At 43.7% G+C, this 20,865-nt stretch overlaps 1 protein-coding gene and 1 long non-coding RNA gene across 2 annotated transcripts in view; both read left to right on the forward strand.

Moving 5' to 3' along the window:
• The window catches only part of RCAN1 (regulator of calcineurin 1), a 119,217-nt gene that overhangs the window by 53,815 nt on the left and 44,537 nt on the right, over positions 1–20,865 (forward strand). The gene's annotated exons all lie outside the window — the stretch shown is intronic.
• Positions 1,772–20,725, forward strand: LOC133233689 (uncharacterized). The gene is made up of 2 exons (XR_009731927.1): positions 1,772–20,121; positions 20,436–20,725. It is a non-coding gene; the product is annotated as an uncharacterized LOC133233689 (long non-coding RNA).

Raw genomic sequence — 20,865 nt, forward strand, 5'->3', positions numbered from 1 at the left:
GGAGGGTGGCTGGGAGACCCAGTCTCCAGGGCTGTGGACAGAGCTTCACCACGTCATCTTCAATTCCCAACTGGCATGGGGAAGTCCCCTTGAGGTGTCACCCCAGGGTGTGGGGAGCAGGCAATGGTAGGAGAGGTCAATATTCTGTCAGACTCCAGTGAGGGACACCAAGGAGTCTGAGATCTTAAATTTGAGCCAAGTACTCCTGAACTCTGTGACTCTCTCTGTCGACTCAAGTTGCAATAACACAACCCCATAGGCTGGGTATCTTATAAACATCAGAGAGGTATTTCTCACAGCCCCAGAGGATAGACGTATGAGATCAGAGTGCCAGAAAGGTTAGGTTCTGGTGAGGGCCCTCTTGTGGGTTGCTGGCTGTTATCCTTACGTGGTAGAAAGACTGAGTGACCTCTTACCTCTTCTCATGAGTGCACTAACCCTATGATGAGGGTTCCACCCTCTTGACTTAATCACTTCCTTAAGGCCCCACCTCCAAATACCATCACACTGGGATTAGGGCTTCCACATCTGAATTTCAGGAAGAACATTCTGTGCATTGCAATTTTTTTTTTCAAGGCAGTGATAGCTTATTGTGAATGATGTCGGATTCCTAATCTCCAAAGAAGATTTAGCTTCAGGACCAGGGACCAGGTTTGATCCCTCAAGAGTGTTTGTGTAGCAGAGTTTTATTAAAGTATAAAAAGGGACAGAGCAAGCTTCTGACACAGACATCAGAAGGGGGATGGAGACTGCCCCCTCACTAGTCTTAGCAAGGGAGCTATATGCAGTTGGTTATTAAGTGAAAGTGAAGTTGCTGAGTCATGTCTGACTCTTTGTGACCCCATGGACTGTAGCCCACCAGGCTCCTCTGTCCATGGGATTTTCCAGACAACAGTACTGGAGTGTGCTGTTGTTTCCTTCTCCAGGGTTGGGTCCTTCTCAGTTGGTTATTACAGTAAATCAGAAGAATGTCTCAAGGTTGTAAATGAAACCTTAGCTCATTGAAACTAAGCCATGCCATGTAGGGCCACCCAAGACAGATGGGTCATGGTGGAGAGGTCTGACAGAATGTGGTCCACTGGAGAAGGGAATGGCAAACCACTTCAGTATTCTTGCCTTGAGAACCCCATGAACAGTATGAAAAGGCAAAATGATAGGATACTGAAAGAGGAGCTCCCCAGGTTGGTAAGTGCCCAATATGCTACTGGAGATCAGTGGAGAAATAACTCCAGAAAGAATGAAGGGAGGGAGCCAAAGCAAAAACAATATCCAGTTGTGGATGTGACTGGTGATAGAAGCAAGGTCCGATGCTGTAAAGAGCAATATTGCATAGGAACCTGGAATGTTAGGTCCATGAATCAAGGCAAATTGGAAGTGGTCAAACAGGAGATGGCAAGAGTGAACGTTGACATTCTAGGAATCAGCGAACTAAAATGGACTGGAATGGGTGAATTTAACTCAGATGACCATTATATCTACTGCTGTGGGCAGGAATCCCTTAGAAGAAATGGAGTAGCCATCATGGTCAACAAAAGAGTCTGAAATGCAGTACTTGGATGCAATCTCAAAAACAACAGAATGATCTCTGTTCATTTCCAAGGCAAACCATTCAATGTCATGGTAATCCAAGCCTATGCCCCAATCAGTAACATTGAATAAGCTGAAGTTGAACAGTTCTATGAAGACCTACAAGATCTTTTAGAACTAACGCCCCCAAAAGATGTCTTTTTCACTATAGGGGACTGGAATGCAAAAGTAGGAAGTCAAGAAACACCTGGAGTAACAGGCAAATTTGGCCTTGGAATACGGAATGAAGCAGGGCAAAGGCTAATAGAGTTTTGCCAGGAGAATGCACTGGTCATAGCAAACACCCTCTTCCAACAACACAAGAGAAGACTCTACATATGGACATCACCAGATGGTCAACACAGAAATCAGATTGATTATATTCTTTGCAGCCAAAGATGGAGAAGCTGTATACAGTCAGCAAAAACAAGACCAGGAGCTGACTGTGGCTCAGATCATGAACTCCTTATTGCCAAATTCAGACTTAAATTGAAGAAAGTAGGGAAAACCACTAGACCATTCAGGTATGACCTAAATCAAATCCCTTATGATTATACAGTGGAAGTGAGGAATAGATTTAAGGGACTAGATCTGATTGAGTGCCTGATGAACTATAGACAGGGGTTCGTGACAGTGTACAGGAGACAGGGATCAAGACCATCCCCATGTAAAAGAAATGCAAAAAAGCAAAATGGTGGTCTGGGGAAGCCTTACAGATAGCTGAGAAAAGAGAAGTGAAAAGCAAAGGAGAAAAGGAAAGATATAAGCTTCTGAATGCAGAGTTCCAAAGAATAGCAAGAAGAGATAAGAAAGCCTTCCTCAGTGATCAGTGCAAAGAAATAGAGGAAAACAATAGAATGGGAAAGACTAGAGATCTCTTCAAGAAAATTAGAGATACCAAGGGAATATTTCATGCAAAGATGGGCTCGATAAAGGACAGAAATGGTATGGACCTAACAGAAGCAGAAGATATTAAGAAGAGGTGGCAAGAATACACAGAAGAACTGTACTAAAAAGATCTTCACGACCCAGATAATCACGATGGTGTGATCACTCACCTAGAGCCAGACATCCTGGAGTGTGAAGTCAAGTGGGCCTTAGAAAGCATCACTACGAACAAAGCTAGTGGAGGTGATGGAATTCCAGTTGAGCTATTCCAAATCCTGAAAGATGATGCTGTGAAAGTGCTGCACTCAATATGCCAGCCAATTTGGAAAACTCAGCAGTGTCCACAGGACTGGAAAAGGACAGTTTTCATTCCAATCCCAAAGAAAAACAATGCCAAAGAATGCTCAAACTACCACACAATTGCACTTATCTCACACACTAGTAAAGTATTGCTCAAAATTCTCCAAGCCAGGCTTCAGCAATACGTGAACTGTGAACTTCCAGATGTTCAAGCTGGTTTTAGAAAAGGCAGAGCAACCAGAGATCAAATTGCCAACATCCGCTGGATCATGGAAAAAGCAAGAGAGTTCCAGAAAAACATCTATTTCTGTTTTATTGACTATGTCAAAGCCTTTGACTGTGTGGATCACAATAAACTGTGGAAAATTCTGAAAGAGATAGGAATATCAGACCACCTGACCTGCCTCTTGAGAAACCTATATAGAGGTTAGGAAGCAACAGTTAGAACTGGACATGGAACAACAGACCGGTTCCAAATAGGAAAAGGAGTACGTCAAGGCTGTATATTGTCACCCTGCTTATTTAACTTATATACAGAGTACATCATGAGAAACGCTGGGCTGGAAGAAGCACAAGCTGGAATCAAGATTGCCAGGAGAAATATCAGTAACCTCAGATATGCAGATGACACCACCCTTATGGCAGAAAGTGAAGAGGAACTCAAAAGCCTCTTGATGAAAGTGAAAGAGGAGAGTGAAAAAGTTGGCTTAAAGCTCAACATTCGGAAAACTAAGATCATGGCATCTGTTCCCATCACTTCTTGGCAAATAGATGGGGAAACAGTCTAAACAGTGAGAGACTTTATTTTGGGGGGCTCCAAAATCACTGCAGATGGTGATTGCAGCCATGAAATTAAAAGGCACTTACTCCTTGGAAGGAAAGCTATGACCAACCTATATAGCATATTAAAAAGCAGAGATATTACTTTGCCAACAAAGGTCTGTCTAGCCAAGGCTATGGTTTTTCCACTGGTCATGTATGGATGTGAGATGTAGACTGTGAAGAAAGCTGAATGCAGAAGAATTGATGCTTTTGAACTGTGGTGTTGGAGAAGACTCTTGAGAGTCCCTTGGACTGCAAGGAGATCCAACCAGTCCATTCTAAAGGAGACCAGTGCTGGGTGCTCATTGGAAGGACTGATGCTGAGGCTGAAACTCCAGTATTCTGGCCACCTCATACGAAGTGTTGACTCATCTGAAAAGACCCTGATGCTGGGAGGGATTGGGGGCAGGAGGAGAAGGGGACGACAGAGGATGAGATGGCTGGATGGCATCATCAACTCGATGGACATGAGTTTGAGTGAACTCCACGAGTTGGTGATGGACAGGGAGGCTTGATGTGCTGCAATTCATAGGTTTGCAAAGAGTCTGACATGTCTGAGCGACTGAACTGAACTGAACTACCAGACCCACTCCCACAACATACATTTTAAGATCATAGGATTAGAACTAGCAATAGCAAGATCTTACCGGACCCACTCCCACAAAATACACTTTAAGATGGCAGGATTAGTCTGAAGATTCTTAAGGTTCATGTCCTGGAGCAGGATACAGTGTTGTTACATAATCATTGGTTCAGAGTTTAAGGAAAATCATATCCTGGAGTAAGATGAGTTGTTTTGTTGTGTAATCATTAGCTCTGCTTAAAGAAAATGATGTTGCATATGACTGAGATGTGGGAATGTAGAAAAAAAAAGTTTGTCCCTTTCTCCTCTTTGAGAGCCCCAGACCCCTTTCTCCTCCTCCTCAGGGGCACTGGATTTCTCATCAACCTACCTAAGAATTAACTCTCTCAGTGAGAAGATGGAAAGTATTTAAAATTTATTATTGATGTATAATTTCTAGCCGTGTAGATACATGGTATGTGGGCCAGCATTTATTCATGGAAGCAGCCTGCTTCAAACCCCTGCACTGTTAATCTTGGGCTGCTCTGGAATTCACACAGGATTTGGAGGCTAGGGTCTGGGAAGGACTTTCCGTGTCCAGGAGCCATCTGTGCGTGCCACCTTGCTGTGCCCAGGCCCACCCATGTCTATGCCACATGGCTGCCCGGCCTCTGCACCTGGGAAAGGGCAGCTTCCTCTGTCCCCAGGCTTCTCGTTTCATCTTTACACAGCTCTGAAAGTTTCCCCATCTTTGAAGCCAGCTCTCCCCATTTACACTGTGGAATTATCTAGAACATTCCAGAAAGGTGGAAGGTTAGGCAAGAAACGGAAAGCTCCCCAATGAATGCAGTAATCAGCCTTCGCTGCCCAGGAGACAGGTTGCAGCTCCCCTGAGACAATAAGCTTGGAAAGCCTTAAAAATAAATTGCTAGGAGAATGAAGTGGAACATGAAGACATACAAAACATAAGCTTTAACGTTTTGTTGTTAGATGCAGCATGCAATTTTTCTGATAAATTGCTTTAAAAGTTTGTGAACGCTCTCAGTTTCTGTTGTGACCTCATTGCAGACGTGCGCTGTCCACAGACCACACATGCCAGTCAACATGAGGTTGTGTCACTCACTCTGTGGTCCTGATCAGTGCCATGCATGCATGTACAACAGTAAGCAAAAATCTAGACACGAGCCCGCCCTTACGGAGCATCAGTCGCATGCGAGTACACAGGCATTGTGGAGGGAGACACAGTGAAGCCCTTGGAGTAAAAAGTCCTGTCATCTCTCTGCGGCTAAGATTTATTAAACATAAGTGGCAAAACTTTCAGAGAGCACGTAGAGGAAAGACCATCGGATTCATCTAGCGGTGCCCTTTCTTCAAATGGCAAAAGTTAAGGTGTCAGCCAGGAAGAGGTCCTAGTGCTATGTGATGGGGTCCTTTCTAGTGCAGGCAGTGTTTTCTTTTTTTAAAATTAATTTATTTGGCTGCATCAGGTCCTAGTCGCAGTTGGTAGGCTTTGTTGCCCTGAGACATGTGGAATCTTAAGGACTAGGGAAGTCTTAGGCAGTGTTTTCTGATCTGTTGTAATATGTGACACACACACACACTCATGTAAGTGATCACTATCAGAGTGTCTTTCCCCAACTATGACTGTCTAACTGGATAATATGGCTGTTTCCCAGCTGCTAAGCCCCAGCATCCCAGTCACCATGTAAATGGCACATCCGTACAGATTTGGGGCGGGGGCTAGGCCGAGAGGCACTGCTAGCCGCCTCTGGGAGACCCCAGCTGTGCAGTGTTTTTCAATCAGCGTTTCTCAAACTGTCTCTGAGGATGACCTGCTTTGTTTCAACCTTTTGCCAACTAATAAATAGAATATAATAAAAATGAATTACTAGAAGTATGCATGGGAAGATAGACAAAACACAAGCCGTAATGTTTTATTGGTAGATGCAACAGATGGGCAGTTTTTCTGATAAGTTGCTTTAAAAGTTTCTAAACACTCTCAGTTTCTATTCTGACCTCATGGCAGACGGGTGCTGACCACACTTGGGTTGCACTATCCTAAATGGCAAGCAGGGGTCAAAGCTTGGACTCAAAATTGTAAACGTGTATTTATCATTACAAGGTTTTCATAAGCTTCTCAGAAAAAAGAAAATCAATGAGTATCATATTCAATTTGCATTACTCTATAAATTTCTTTGAAAATCTTTTCCGATGAAAAAAGGCAGCGTTTTACATAGTTGTGATCCTTAACTGGGTTTTTGTTCTGCTTTTATTCACTGGCCATTTTCTCACGTGTGTGTGCCCGGCACTGCTGCTTGGGTCCTGGCCCTCCTCGCCTCCCACCTGGTGGCTGTCCTAACCTCCACGCGGCTCTCCCCTCTGACCCCTGTTCCCTGTTCAGGTCAAGCTCTGCGAGGTGCCTGGAGTGGTCTTCCCAAGGCTCAGGCCTCATCTTGTTCCTTCTAGTGGCCTCCCAGGTCTTTTAGGATGGTGTCTATGTCCCTCCAAGGCCTGATCTGGCCCCCGCTTGCCTCTCCAGCTTCATTTCCTTAGACATTTCTCTATCATGAACAGCTCTGACCTAAACATCTTCATACCATTTGTCTTTTTTTTTTAAATACACTAATTGTGCGTAGTTGTGTCTGATGCTTTGAGAGCCCATGGGCTGTAGCCCACCAGGCTCCTCTGTCCATGGGATTCTCTAGGCAAGAATACCGGAGTGGGTTGCCATTCTCTTCTCCAGGGGATCTTCCCAACCCAGGGACTGAACCTGGGTCTCCCTCATTAAAGGCGAATTCTTAACCATCTGAGCCACCAGGGAAGCCCAATATACTAATTATTTCTCCCAAATGAAACCATAGAGTCCAAGATCATGGACCTTATAAACACAGTTGGTTTCATATTGCCAACTTGTTTTCCAGAAAGGCTGAGCCCCTTTTCAGCGAAAACACCATGCATCCTGAATTTCAACTCAAAAAGGTGGGGCCAATATTGGCACCAAATTAAGTTTCACACCAGAGCGTATAGTGTGTTCTTAGGTTTCTAGTGAAGTGTGAAGTGTTAGTCGCTCAGTTGTGTCCGACTGTTGGTGTGTGTGTTTGTCACTCAGTCGTGTCTGACTCTCTGTGACCCCATGGACTACAGTCTGCCAGGCTTCTCTGTCCATGGAATTCTCCAGGCAAGAACACTGGAGTGGGTTGTCACTCCCTTCTCCAGGGATTAGCCTGGGTCTCCTGCGTTGCAGGCAGATTCTTTACCATTTGAGCCACAGAGAAGTCTTAGGTTTCTAGTAGCTCATGTCAAATGAAGTGCCTTTCTGCTTTGGCTGTTAGTTCTGAAAAGGCAGGAGCCTGTACTCCAGCTTTCTTTTCCCCTGAAAACAGTGGACACCCAGTCAATACATGATGGCAGTGGTGATGACCGAGTCTGAGGCTGAAGTGAGTAGAAGTTAAGATAAAGGGTTTGTTGAAGAAAAATGCCCTTCCCTATGTGTCCAACAGAGGTGAAGCTGGAAAGTAACAAAGGTAGCCGGGCATGCTGGTGCCAGAAGGTTGACAAGGATGCGCCATCAACAGCATCTTTGATTGTTTGGGTTAAGAATATCAGATTAATGTGTATGCTCGTGATAATAGTTCCAGCACTGTGAGCACTTTACACATCTCCTATTGAATCCCCACAACAACTGTGTGAACTAGCATACCTTTTTATCAATGAGAAACTCAAGCCCATAGAGGTGAACCCGCTTGCCTGAGGTGGCAGGTGCACAGTCCCGAGAGTGAAGCTGGGGTTCAATCCTGGGTGGCCCCAACACTACCCTGAGACAACGCTGTGTTGAACTTCTCCATATGTCTGCCTTGTCATTCTTTTTTGTGTTTATTATTGTTGTTGCTGTTATTCTTATAGGAAAGTCACAAATTCAATACAGGCAGCTTTTTTTTCTGAGCCATTTGAAAATAGTTGCCAACCACGTCCACCATCCCTGCCTACAGTAGAATATCCCCTAAAACAAGGACATGCTGCCAAATTATCACAATGAAACTGTAGGGATCAGGACATAAACACTGATATATTGCTGCCGTGTAATCCTGAGACTCTGTTCAGAGTTCTGCACTGGTCCCCCGTGGCAGCCTTTGGATCCTGGTGGAGCTCACATGTGCCCAGTTGGTTGTCTGAAGTCTTGAGTCCACTTCGGTTTAGAACGGCTGTCCCATCTTTCCTGGACTCTCAGGACCTGGACACTTTTGATTTGTCATTTCATTGAATTGCCATCAGTGTCATGTTTCCTCATGATTAGATTTCAGGTCTCATATCTCTGTTTTGGGTTTTCTTTTAAGTACAGCTCAGCAGTGTTCAATATACTGACGTCGCTGTGCAGAGACACTGCTGTCCTAGACATTTCGGGTGTAAGAACCCTGCAGGAGGGTGCGGGCTGTGCTGGCACCGCTGTCCCCCCGGCCTGCTCTCCCAAAGATGCGCTCCCTCTGAGCTCCGTGGGCCTCCCCAGGGCCTACCCTGGGCCTTTCTTCCTGTGCCACCCGGTTGTCTAGCCTCCCCTAGAAAGTATGCTTTCCTAGGAATGCCTGGCCCATAGTAAGCATTCGTTCAGTGATGGCCAAATATTCAGAATGCTCGGGGGTAATTATGGCGTATAGAGCCATTGGATTGTTCAGAAGCACGAGCGTGTTCCCAGACTGCTGTCGCTGCGGACGTGGTCAGGGCTCCAGGAAGTCTTTATTGATTTACAGCTAACATGTGACCTTCAGAGGTTACCCCAGTGGGAAACAGAGCAAGACGGTTGTTTTATGTGACTTCATAATGGAATTCACAGAGCGCTCAAGATTTTCCTGAAGCGCTGGTTCTGCCTGACATCACAGAAAATATGAGGCCAATCTGGGAGTGGCCCGCTTTGGTTAATGCAGTCACATTTAAGAGGATGTAATGGAGTGTAACACTAGTGTACTGGAATGACACACGGTGTGGAATTTTCTGGGTAGATCCTTGAATTGAAGAAGATAGGATCTTGAGCCTGTGAAGGAACCAAACCCTGAGCCTGTGGAAAATTCAGTGGGCCAGGAGCCAGTCCGGTGTGCCCCAGCTAGTTTGAACAGTAAGACCATTGTACCCCTCCCCACCCACCACCAACGTGGGGCCAATGTTGACAGAATAGTTCCGAGTTAAAATTCAGCTTTTATTGGTGTCGACACTGTATGAATTCCTGTTTAGCTTCTTTTCATAAATAGATGACTCAAGTAACTAACTTTTATGTAACCTAATCCAGGAAGAGGTAAACATTTTCCAGAGAGAGCTCATTCTTGAAGTTCTGCTGTCAAATATTCAAACTAGCCACGAAGCACTAGCAACAGTATTTTATTATACTCCTAGAGGAAAGGAAAACTAGTCCAATGCATTTTTGTTTACATACAGAGCATCAGAATGGTACTCAAATAGGATACACAGGCAGATCACTGTTTTCTTTCTTTCTTCTTTTTGTAACTTTTTTAGTTTTTTTTTTTTTCTTACTGAGTGGCATGTGGGATCTTAGTTCCCTGATGAGGGATCAAATCCATGCCCCCTGCATTGGAAATATAAAGCCTTAACCGGAGTGCCAGGGTAGTCCCTAGATCATTATTGTTGACATCAAAAATAGTCCAGCCATGACTTACAAATACACTTTAGGGATTTTTTTTTTTTTTTGGTACTAAAAATAAAAGTTTTAAAGTAACCAAGAAGAGTTTCTTGGTGCTGGAGAAAATGGCATACGTTTTATCCCATATTTACACCGATCATGATTTCAGCACAGCATTCATTTAGAAGTATCCTCAGAGAGGCTTTGCTGGATATTACTCTTTTTTGTTTCATCATTTCACCATTCTTATTCTCCATGTAACTTCACCCAGGCTCTCCCTGTGCTCCCTAAACAGATGTATCCTTCTGATGTCTTTGGGAAGTGATGTCAGTTTTTCTGATTTTTCGGACATCTTGTTTTTGTTGTCACTTCAACCAGATTTTCTTCTGGTACATTTCAAATTATTACATTAAGTATTAAAATTATTAAGGAATTGCAAAATAGTTTCCATTATAGAACCTTGTTTTCATTATTTAAAACTATTCGACAACCTTCCTTATGGAAAGATGGTTTTTAGTAAGTGTATGTCCTGTGAAAATCAACAGCCTTGAGATGAATATCAATATGGACCTTGTCTGCCTGCAGCTGTTCTTGCTCATCAGTTTTTATTCTTATTCACTATTACGTGTCTCTTCTAAGTACAAAAGATGGAGAAATGGTAAGGACTTTTTGAATTCCTACATAATTCTAGGTTGTAATCCTTATATCAAGTAGTTCACAGAGGTTTTTTAAATTTTTATTTAAATTTTTATTTTTATAAAGGAATATATATATATTCCTTTTTAGATTCTTTTCCATTGTAGGTTATTACAAGATGTTGAGTATCATTTCCTATACTCTACAGTAGTTGGTTATCTATTTTCTGTGTAGTAGTATGTGTATTTTAATCACAAACTCCTAATTTATCCTCTTTCGTAATTGTAAATTTGTTTTCTATGTCTCTGAGTCTACTTCTCTTTTGTAAATAAGTTCATTTATGTAATTTTTTTTAGATTCCATATATAAGTGATACCATGTATTTGTCTTTCTCTCTGACTTAATTCACTTAGTATGGTCATCTCTAGGTCCATCCATGTGCTACAAATGGCATTATTTCATTCTTTTTTGTGGCCAAAGAACATTCCTTTGTGCATGTACACCACATCCTTATCCATACATCTACCAGTGGACGCTTAGGTTGCTCATGTGTCTTGGCTATTGTAATTAGTGCTGCTACGAACGTTGGGGTCATGTGTATCTTTTCGAATTAGAGTTTTCTCGGGCTTTATGCCCAGAAGTGGGATCACTGGATCACATGGTATCTCTATTTTCAGTTTTGAAGGAACCTCCACTGTTCTTCACAGTGGCTGCACCAAATTACATTCCCACCAACAGTGTAGGGAGGGTTCCCTTTTCTGCACACCCTCTCCAGCATGTATTGTTTGTAGCCTTTCTGATGATGCTGTGAGATCTCACTGTCTGGTGTGAGGTGATACCATGTTGTAGTTTTGATTTGCATTTCTCCATAGAGGAGTTGTTTTGTTTTTAATTAATTTATTTATTTTAATTGGAGGCTAATTACTTTACAATATTGTGGTGGTTTTTGCCATACATTGACATGAATCAGAGACACACATGTCCACAGAGGAGTTTTAAAACCAGCCTTCATCACAGAAACTTCCAGCCCCTTCCAGTGTGGGTGCTTCCTCACTAGCCCCTTCATGGGCAGCTTGCATCTGTGTTGACATGTGCCTTTGATGAGCCAACACCTTCAGACTAAAGCATGCTTGTCAGGATCACAAATCACGCACCTCTGTTAACAGTTTAGGCTGATTTGGGGTTTGTGCTAGAGTGCTCAGAATGCCTAGAACCTGACATCTTGGATTCTAAAATAAATTTAAGGAAAATGTTTTAACGGTCTTAACTCTTACCTCAGTTCAGAACCTGACATGAATGAGCTCACCAACCAACGTCACCTTTAAGACATGTTTACTGACTCACCACAGAAATCTGAGGACATGTGTATATACCTCAACTAGGCCTTTTTTGGTACTGTCTTAAGGATTTACAAGAACGTGTCTTTGGTTACAGCCATCCTGGGTAATAACAGTCAGAGGGCATGAACGTGCATGTTACACGTTGCCAGTAGGAGCTTCATGACCTTAGGCAACCGATCTGAGCTCACTGAGCCTCGTTTCTGCAAAAGCAAGAATAATAAAATCCTCCTCTGTATCACTGGAGGATTTCAGGCAACTCAGATGAGTTGGTACCTGTGGCGAGGCTTGTGAAACGCCAAGCGTGGGTTGAATGTAACTTAAAATTGTTATTATTCAGAGCTGGCATAATAAACCGGAAGTGGGGAACTGTGTTCTCAGAAGGTGGTCAGGCCCTTCTATGGGACCCGGTTCTGGATGTTTCAACTGGCTTAATCCGTGGAACAAGGGAATATTTGACAGAGTGGCATCTGAAGCATTAAGCTAACTAGACCATTACCAGCAGGACCTTTGTGCACCTTACAAACAAGTTCTTTATCTTCTCCCTGCCTACGGAAGTTATAGAACCACGTACATAATAGGATTCAGTGTGGAGCTTATTAGCTTGAACTTGTCTGAACTTATGTTCACAAGCCTACCCACCCCTATCTAGATCAAACAGGGTCAGATAAAGAGTTCTTACGAAAGAATCCTGTGCTGTGAATCAAACACAGATCACGTTAAACTTCCTGACACTACTTAATTTTTCAGGCAAGTTTTCTTTCTTCTTCCCCCACCCCCTTATCCTGACCTTGGATGAATTTTCCAATGGTTCCTGGAATAAGAAGGCTACATTCATCCATCTTTGCATCCTCACAATTTCCAGTGACTCTCAATAGAAATTTCATGCAGCTAGGCTGACAGTAACTTATGTTCTTTTTTTAAAAAAACAATGATGATTACTCGGAAGCCTATTTTTAGTATTCAGGTGAAATGGTTTTACAGTGCTCCATTAGCATAGCTATTAATACACTTGAGTGTTAATGTCTCTGCTTCACTTCCCCACAGTTTGTCCTGTTCTATAAGCTGAATTATGTTCCAGGTGATGGATGATCTTTCCTGTCCCTGCTATCATCCCCCTGGAGCTCCTTTACCATTGATTTTGCAACAGGTGGGCCAGATCCAAGGAGGTGAAATGTGCTCCCCAGCGTGGCATAGCTTGTTTTTGCCAAAGCTGGGGCCAGAGACTGAAAGTGACTCCTGGACCAGTGTCCTAAGATGCCATCAGTTCAGTTCAGTGTCCAACTCTTTGCAACCCCATGGACTGCAGCACACCAGGCCTCCCTGTCCATCACCAACTCCTGGAGCTTACTCAAACTCATGTCCGTACAGTCAGTGATGCCATACAACCATCTCATCCTCTGTCATCCCCTTCTCCTCCTGCCCTCAGTCTTTCCCAGCATCAGGGTCTTTTCAAATGAGTCAGTTCTTTGCATTAGGTGGCCAAAGTATTGGAGTTTCAGCTTCAACATCAGTCCTTCCAATGAATATTCAGGGCCGTTTTCCTTTAGGATGGACTGGTTTGATCTCCTTGTTGTCCAAGGGACTCTCAAGAGTCTTCACAGCTCCCTGGAAAACCAGAATAAGACCTCGGCTCTTCAAAATCCTTACAACAGCCAGGTTTTCTGTAGGAAAAGGATATAACATTCTGATTGTTAGAAGTTTGATGTTTAACTATTTGGAGATCCTAAAGGAAAGCAACCCTGAAGGATTGATGGCATCAGTGGCTATGAGTTTGAGCAAACTCCAGGTGAAGTTTGCTTCAATGTTTGCTTCAAGTTCACCTATTCATGGTGAAGGATAGGAAGCCTGGCTCGGCGCAGTCTATGGTGTTGCAAAGAGTTGGGTACGACTGAGTGACTAAGCGACAGCCATTTGAAGATTAGTGTCTAATGTTTCACAGTCCGTCCTGCCTTAATCTTAAATAGAGATGAAAGGATTTTTTTTGTTTGTTTGTTTTTGAGAATTTCCTTTCTTGGTAATTCTTCTTTTTAAAAAAAAAATATATTTGTTTTTTGGCTGAGCTGGTCTTCGTTGCTACCGTGCAGGCTTTCTTGAGTTGCGCAGAGTGGAGGCTGCTCCCTGGTTGCAGCATGCAGGCTTTCATCGTGGCTTCTCTTGCTATGGAGCTTGAGCTCTAGGGTGTGCAGGCTATAGCAGCTTCGGTTCCTAGGCTCTACAGTGCAGGCTTAGTCTGTGGCACGTGGGCTTAATTGCTCCGCGGCATGTGGGATCTTCCCAGACCAGGGATGGAACTCATGTCTCCTGTATTTGTAGGTGAATTATTTGCCACTGAGCCACCAGGGAAGCCCCTTTTCTCAACAATTCTTGATAATGCCTTTCCTAGCTGACTCCAGCTCATCAATCAGTCTGAGATTTATTTACTGTGTGTTGCCATAGGTGGAGGTGATAAGATATAAAATTTTATATAAGATATATAAATTTTATCTTTTATAAGATAAAAAATAGCAAGCCCGAGGCCTGCTTTCTTATAGAAGGTCACTGGCCTTGCAAACTTTTTGATGATTTTTTTTTTTTTTGAGCATGTTCCTTTGTTATTCTGTCAGGGCAGGGAGCCAGCATGGGATAACATCTGCCCTGGAGTGGCCAGGTGTCTTGGTGAACTGTCAGTGGCATTAAGAGAATTAGGCTTTTTCCGTCAGTAGTTAGTGGGGCCACAGGCATCTCCTTGATGGCTTGATCTTGTCAACATGGTCTGCCGCCGGGTATAATGGATCAGTCTCCACTATTTTAAGAATTCGTGTCAGGCCGGGTAAGATTTCATTGTCACTTTGCTTCGGATCCTGATTCCAAGTCAAATACCCAAGAGAATTACGCCTGACGTTGTAGCCTCGGTTCCTCATCTGTGAGAAAGCAATCTCGCTTTCTGTCCTGGAGAAGCCTGAGGAGAGCAGGGGCCAAGTACCTGCCCACTAAATCTGGTCGGTAGGAAGCTGCAACTTACAGGAGCTGCTGTTTTCCCGCCTCTTCATCATCACCACGGTCGCTGATGGGTGCCAAGGTGATCAGCATCATCTTCTCCTGTGAAAACCAGACACCGCCTTTCTCACCTTTTAAGTACATCCAAGTGTCAGTCGCTCAGTCATGTCCCACTCTCTTCGACCCCATGGACTGTAGCCCAACAGGCTCCTCTGTCCCTGGGATTCTCCAAGCAAGAATACTTTAGTACCCAGTATTCTTTGTCAACGTGGTTTGCCGTGTTGACAAGAAGTACCCAGTTCCCTTCTCCAGGGGATCGTCCCAACCCAGGGATTGAACCCAGGTCTCCTGCATTACAGGTAGATTCTTTACTGTCTGAGCCCCCAGGGAATCCAGTGTGAAAATACATCCAACGTGAAAGTTGTTTTAGTGTTTTTTCTTTTAAAAAATTATTCCGGAAATTAAAAAACTCACCACTTGATCCATTCTAATACGCATCTTAATATGTCGCTCAGTTCAGTATCTTCTCCAAGCTTGGAACAAAATTTATTGTGACTTTTAAAGCTGTGTGCCGGGCTTTCCAAGTGTTGGGTTGGGTTTGTTTGTTTTTTTTTTAATAGTTATTTGTTTATCTCTTTGGCTGTGCCAGTCTTAGTTGTGGCACTCGGGATCTTCAGTCTTTTTTGTAGCATGTGGCGAGTGCGGTCTTGTTCCCTGATCCGTCCCGGGGATCGAACCCAGGGCCCCTGCATTTGGGGTTCAGAATCCTAGCCAGTGGACCACCAGGGAAGTCCCTGGGTTGGGTTTTGTTTCCAGGTCTCTTCGTGAGTCTCTCTCTGACTTGGGCAATCACATGATCTGCATCAGTCTTTCCATAGGTGATATAAAAGCAGGTTGCCCCTGCTTACCTCAGTGGATTGTTGTGGAGGTTATGAGTTAATGTCTTTGAAGTGGGTGGCTGGAATGAGCCATGCAGGTATGAGGTGTCCACGTGGCTTGATGGTCAAAGGGATGTCGCCCTTACCCGTGGCTCTGGTTTGGTCCTCACAGCTTTGAAGTACCATAAAGCATCCAGTGTTTGACCAACTGTGCAGTAATAGCATCCTTCTCAGCATTGACCTGAGACCTTTTGGGTCACATGGCTGACCTGACCCAGTTCTGATTGAACCCAGTTCCTACACAGTAAGAAACAAAAACTTTGGTTCTGTTATGTCCTACTTCAAAAAATGGGCTGAGATATTCCCAGGTGCCTATTTTCCAGCATTTTGAAAATTGCTCTAAATCTTCACCCTATTGTCTGTTTGGGGCTGCTAGGTCAAGTTGTGTCCAAGAAAGTTCTGTTGTATACTTTGTGTCAGAGTCTGAAAGTTTTCACTGGAGACCTCACTATCTTGAAAAATTGCTAAAAATGTAAAATTATGTATTTTCAATTTGTATGAATTATACATTTTATTACGAAAGCCATCTTATACCATGTCAGTTTACAATGAGTGCATGCGTGCTTAATCGCTCAGTCCTGCCCGACTCTTTGCAACACCCTGGACTGTAGCCCACCAGGCCCCTCTGTCCTTGGCATTCTCCACACAAGAGTACTGAAATGGGTTGTCATGCCCTCCTCCAGGGGATCTTCCTGACCCAGGGATCGAATCTGCATTGACTGGCAGGTTCTTTACCATCTGAGCCACCAGGGAAGCCCCAGGTAATGTGTCCTTATCTTAAATCTCTTATCAATTCTTTGCTACTTTCTAAAAATAACTTTGTATTTATGAAGATTTTCAAACACGTGCAGAAACAGAGTAAATAGTCTAATGAACCCCAAGGACTCAACTCATCACCCAGTTTCAGCACTGATCAACACATGGAATCCCCCCTTCCCATCCTTACACCTCGGGGTAGTTTTAAACACACCCCCTAGTGTCTATCATTTCAAGGATATGCATCTCTAAGACATAAGAAGTCATAAAAGTTCTTTCTTAATATCAAATATCGATTCTGTATTTGAATTTCCCAAACTGCCTCAAGAATCTGTTTTTGTACTTATCGTGTTTGGATCACAATTCAGATAAGACAGACCCATTCACTTGGTTGATACTTCGTAACATCTGTTAATATCTGGGTTGTTTGTCTGGTAGAAAGTCCCTTTTTAGACACTTCTTGGCAATAGCACACTGTCAGCACATCCCTTTATACACCTATTTATCGTGAACTCATAGATCTGAAAAGTGGTCAAGTTAGAGTGTTTTGTTAGTTCCACTTTCATTTACGTGAGCTGTCCTGTTACTGCTGCCCGTCAAGAGGCGCGCACTGTCTTGCTGTCTCCCCTTTTGTGTGTCAGATCAGTCCATCCCTGAATCGCTGTGTGGTCAGTCTGATCCAGCTTCTAAAATTCCCCGTCAGCTTTTCACCTCCTGGTTTTAGCTGCCATTCTTGACCCTGGCCTCCTGAGTCATCGTTTCATTAGCGCTTCAGCACCCAGTACATAACTTTGAAAGATTTTTCCAAATGTGTCCTTCAGTGGGTATTAGACACATTGAATGATTGTCAACATGATTTTTTTAAAGAAAAAGTGATTGCCTGATTCAAAATGTTTTCACATCTTTATATAGAAACACACATATTTTTCGGGTTGTTAGCTAGAAAAATAAAAATAATTCTAAGTCTCAAAGATAGGAGATGAGTATGGGCTTCCCCAGTGGCTCAGTGGTAAAGATTCCCACCTGCATATGCAGGAAACGCAAGAGACTTGGGTTCAATCCCTGGGTCGGGAAGATCCCCTGGAGAAGGAAATGGTAACTCACTCGTGTATTCTTGCTGGGAAAATCCCATGGACAGAGGAGCCTGGTGGGCTACAGGGATCGCAAAGAGTCAAATGTGACTGAAGCAACTGAGCACAGCATGGGACCTGAGAAATAATTAGTAAAGAGTTGGCTTATGTAGTACAAGCCATAAACTCCAATTAAAGAGTTGAAATGTCCATTGTTTCTGAGGGTTTTGGTTTGTTTTTTTTTTTTTTAGAGAACGCAAATGATTTTAAAGCATTTATCTTCCTTAAAACACAAGGAAATCAATTTAAAGTACTCCACATTCATGTTGATGTATGGCAAACACCAACACAGTATTGTAATTATCCTTAAAAAAGTTCTAAGTGCCAAAAAAAATAAAATAAAAAATAAAGTTCTCCACACTAAAGGAATAAAAAATAAAGTACCCCATGTTCCTTCTGTTAATAATGTAAAAAAAAAAAATTAATGATTAAATAGTGAAGTTTTCTTTAAACAAAGCATAATGGTGATCCAATTTTACAAAACATAAGGGTCTATACTCCTTCTAAGAGCTGACTCATTGGAAAAGACCCTGTTACTGGGAAGGATTGAAGGCAGAAGAAGGGGCGACAGAGGATGAGATGGTTGGATGGCATCACTGACTCAATGGACATGAGTTTGAGCAAACTCTGGGAGATACTGAAGGACAGGGAAGCCTGGCATGCTGCAGTCCATGGGGTCACAAAGAGTCAGACACAACTTAGTGACTGAAAAACATGGGCTTCCCAGGTGGGTCAGATGGTAAAGGATCTACTTGCAGTGCAGGAGACCCGGCTTCAATCCTTGGGTCAGGACAATGCCCTGGAGGAGGGAATGGCTACCCACTCCAGTATTCTTGCCTGGAGAATTCCATGGACAGAGGGGCCTGGTGGGCTGCAGTCCATAAGGTTGCAGAGTCGGACACAACTGAGCAACTAACACTATACTCCTTCTCATTCTTTTACATCTTCATCTTGATTTCAGACCTCTTTTTGGTGTGAAAATATTTCTGCTTTATAGCTTACTTGTTTCATAGAAAGTAGATCCGATTCTAAATTGAATTCAGGAACTTTTGATCACGAGCCCAGGACTGTGTTACAGCCTCATCTCCTGGAGTGTGTGGTGTCCTTGTGAAGCCCAGAAACATGGGTCCATCTGATGAATTTATGACCAGAAGTTCATCTGGGTCTTAGACTTAAGATTATTAAGTTGTACCTAGGTCTCTGGATTTTATATATTATTCCACTTTTTATGTGGAATAACCTTCATCAGAATCATTTCAGGAAATGAGAAAAGTAGGATATGGTTATGAGTCAACCTTGGAAAACTACAGCATGGAATGAATTAGTCAGAAGAAGGGTTTCAGTGGCCAACATGAGCTGTGTGCTATCAGGAAGTGGCGTGACTTTCCATGATTTTATGTTCTGCAAATCACGTGGCATAATGCTCCAGACACCTGGAATCTTTTTTTTTTTTTTTAAGCCATAAGTTTTGAGATAAAATTGAAAAATACCCTGGAGTGAAAGCACAGCCCTTCAGTAATTGGGCCTCCCTACTGACAGCTCGAATGGGTTTCCACCCCAGTCCCACTCCGTGGGGGATACAGACATCCACCTGGAAGCCCTTTGGGTGAAGCCCTTTTGGGTCAAGTCAGAAAAGCAGTCAGTCTTGACAGAGTCACTGCTACTGAGGGGTGACCTCTGTCCTTTTGTCTCTGATACTTTTTTTCATACTTAGTGTAGCTGGTTATTAAGCAACGTCATTCATGGTCAGCAGGAGAGTTGCTCTCCCGGTGCTGTTCTGTGTTTTGGAAGGGTGCTCTGAGGTTCAGAACCAGGCGGTGTGATCTGGCCTTCGGTCATCCTATTTAAGGGCAAAGGGAACCTTGAGGAAATGGAGTGGATTAAAAGTTTGGATCTTGTAAGTTTCGTAAAACTACCTCGCTAGAGGAAACTGTTGAAAACGGAGTCAACCAGTAAAACTAAACACAGAGAGAAGTCAGTTTGTGGTTTTATTGGCAATCAGATCAGATCAGTCGCTCAGTCGTGTCCGACTAGAAGTCAGTTAAAGACAGTCGAGAGTAATCAAGTCACCTCTGTCCTCTCTGTTAGGCTTGGTAGGTACAAATAACATTCAGTAATTACAGCTTGGGAGATAGATATATGGAGAGATAGAGATTCAGAGAGAAATAGAGATATCTGTATCCTCCATTAGTTGCTCATTCATATTCGACTCTTGCGACCCCGTGGATTGTAGCCCGCCAGGCTCCTCTGTCCATGGGTTCTCCAGGCAAGAATACTGCAGTGAGCTGCCATTTCCTTCTCCAGATATATGTACATATATTTTAATCAGCTGATCTAGTGGAACAATTCACTAAGAATAGAGCCTACGCCTGACTGCTCAGCTCCCATTGAACATCAGTGAGAGTCCAGTTGACTCTGTCGCCCTTGGCAACCTGAATGATAAACATTCCTCTGGACAAACCCTGTTAACCAGGTTTGCCTTGTTTGCCATGCGTGGCCACCTGGCAAGATTCCTGTGGAGAATCACCTGATCCACGTTAACTCCAGGACGGCTCCATGTCCCTGTCATGTGGTATCGCTGGTAACAATCAAACCCTCTCCCTCCCCTTCCAGCCTGGACCTTGCTGTGTGCCACAGATGGATACTGAACAATCTCCCCTGAAATTCACACTTGAAAATCCTAGACCCCACCCCCATGTGACAGGATTAGGAAGGGGGGCCCTTGACGAGGTGGTCAGGTCAGAAGGCAGAGCCCCCATGAATGGGATTAAGTATTGTTGCTGCTCAGTCATGTCTGACTCTTTGGGACCCCATGGACTCTCACCCCTCAGGCTCCTCTGTCCATGGGGTTCTCCAGGCAAGAAAGCTGGAGTGGTTTGCCATTTCCTTCTCCAGGGGATCTTCCGGACCCCAAGGATCAAGCTCACATCTCCCTCCATTGGCAGGCATGGGCAAGCAGATTCTTTACCACCCTGAGCTACCAGGGCAGCACAAATGGGATTAGTGCCCTTATAAGAGAGACCCCAGAAGAGCTCCCTGCCCCGTCTACCACGAGGACACACTGACAAGATAGCCCTCTATGAACCAAGAATTGGGCTGCCACCAGACACCAAACCTGCCAGCACCTCGATCTTGGACTTCCCAGTCTCCAGAACTGTCAGAAAATAAATTTCTGCAATTTCCAAGCCATCTAGTCTATGGTATTCTGTTTTAGCAACGGAACAGACTAAGTCAGCAGGTGTGGGTGTCACCCGGGGACCTTGTGAACAGGCAGACTCTGCTTTGCTGGGTCTCAGGTGGGGCCTGGTGTTCTGCATGTCTCATG

This window comes from Bos javanicus, chromosome 1 (genome assembly GCF_032452875.1).
Source record: "Bos javanicus breed banteng chromosome 1, ARS-OSU_banteng_1.0, whole genome shotgun sequence".
Taxonomy (NCBI): Eukaryota; Metazoa; Chordata; class Mammalia; order Artiodactyla; family Bovidae; genus Bos; species Bos javanicus.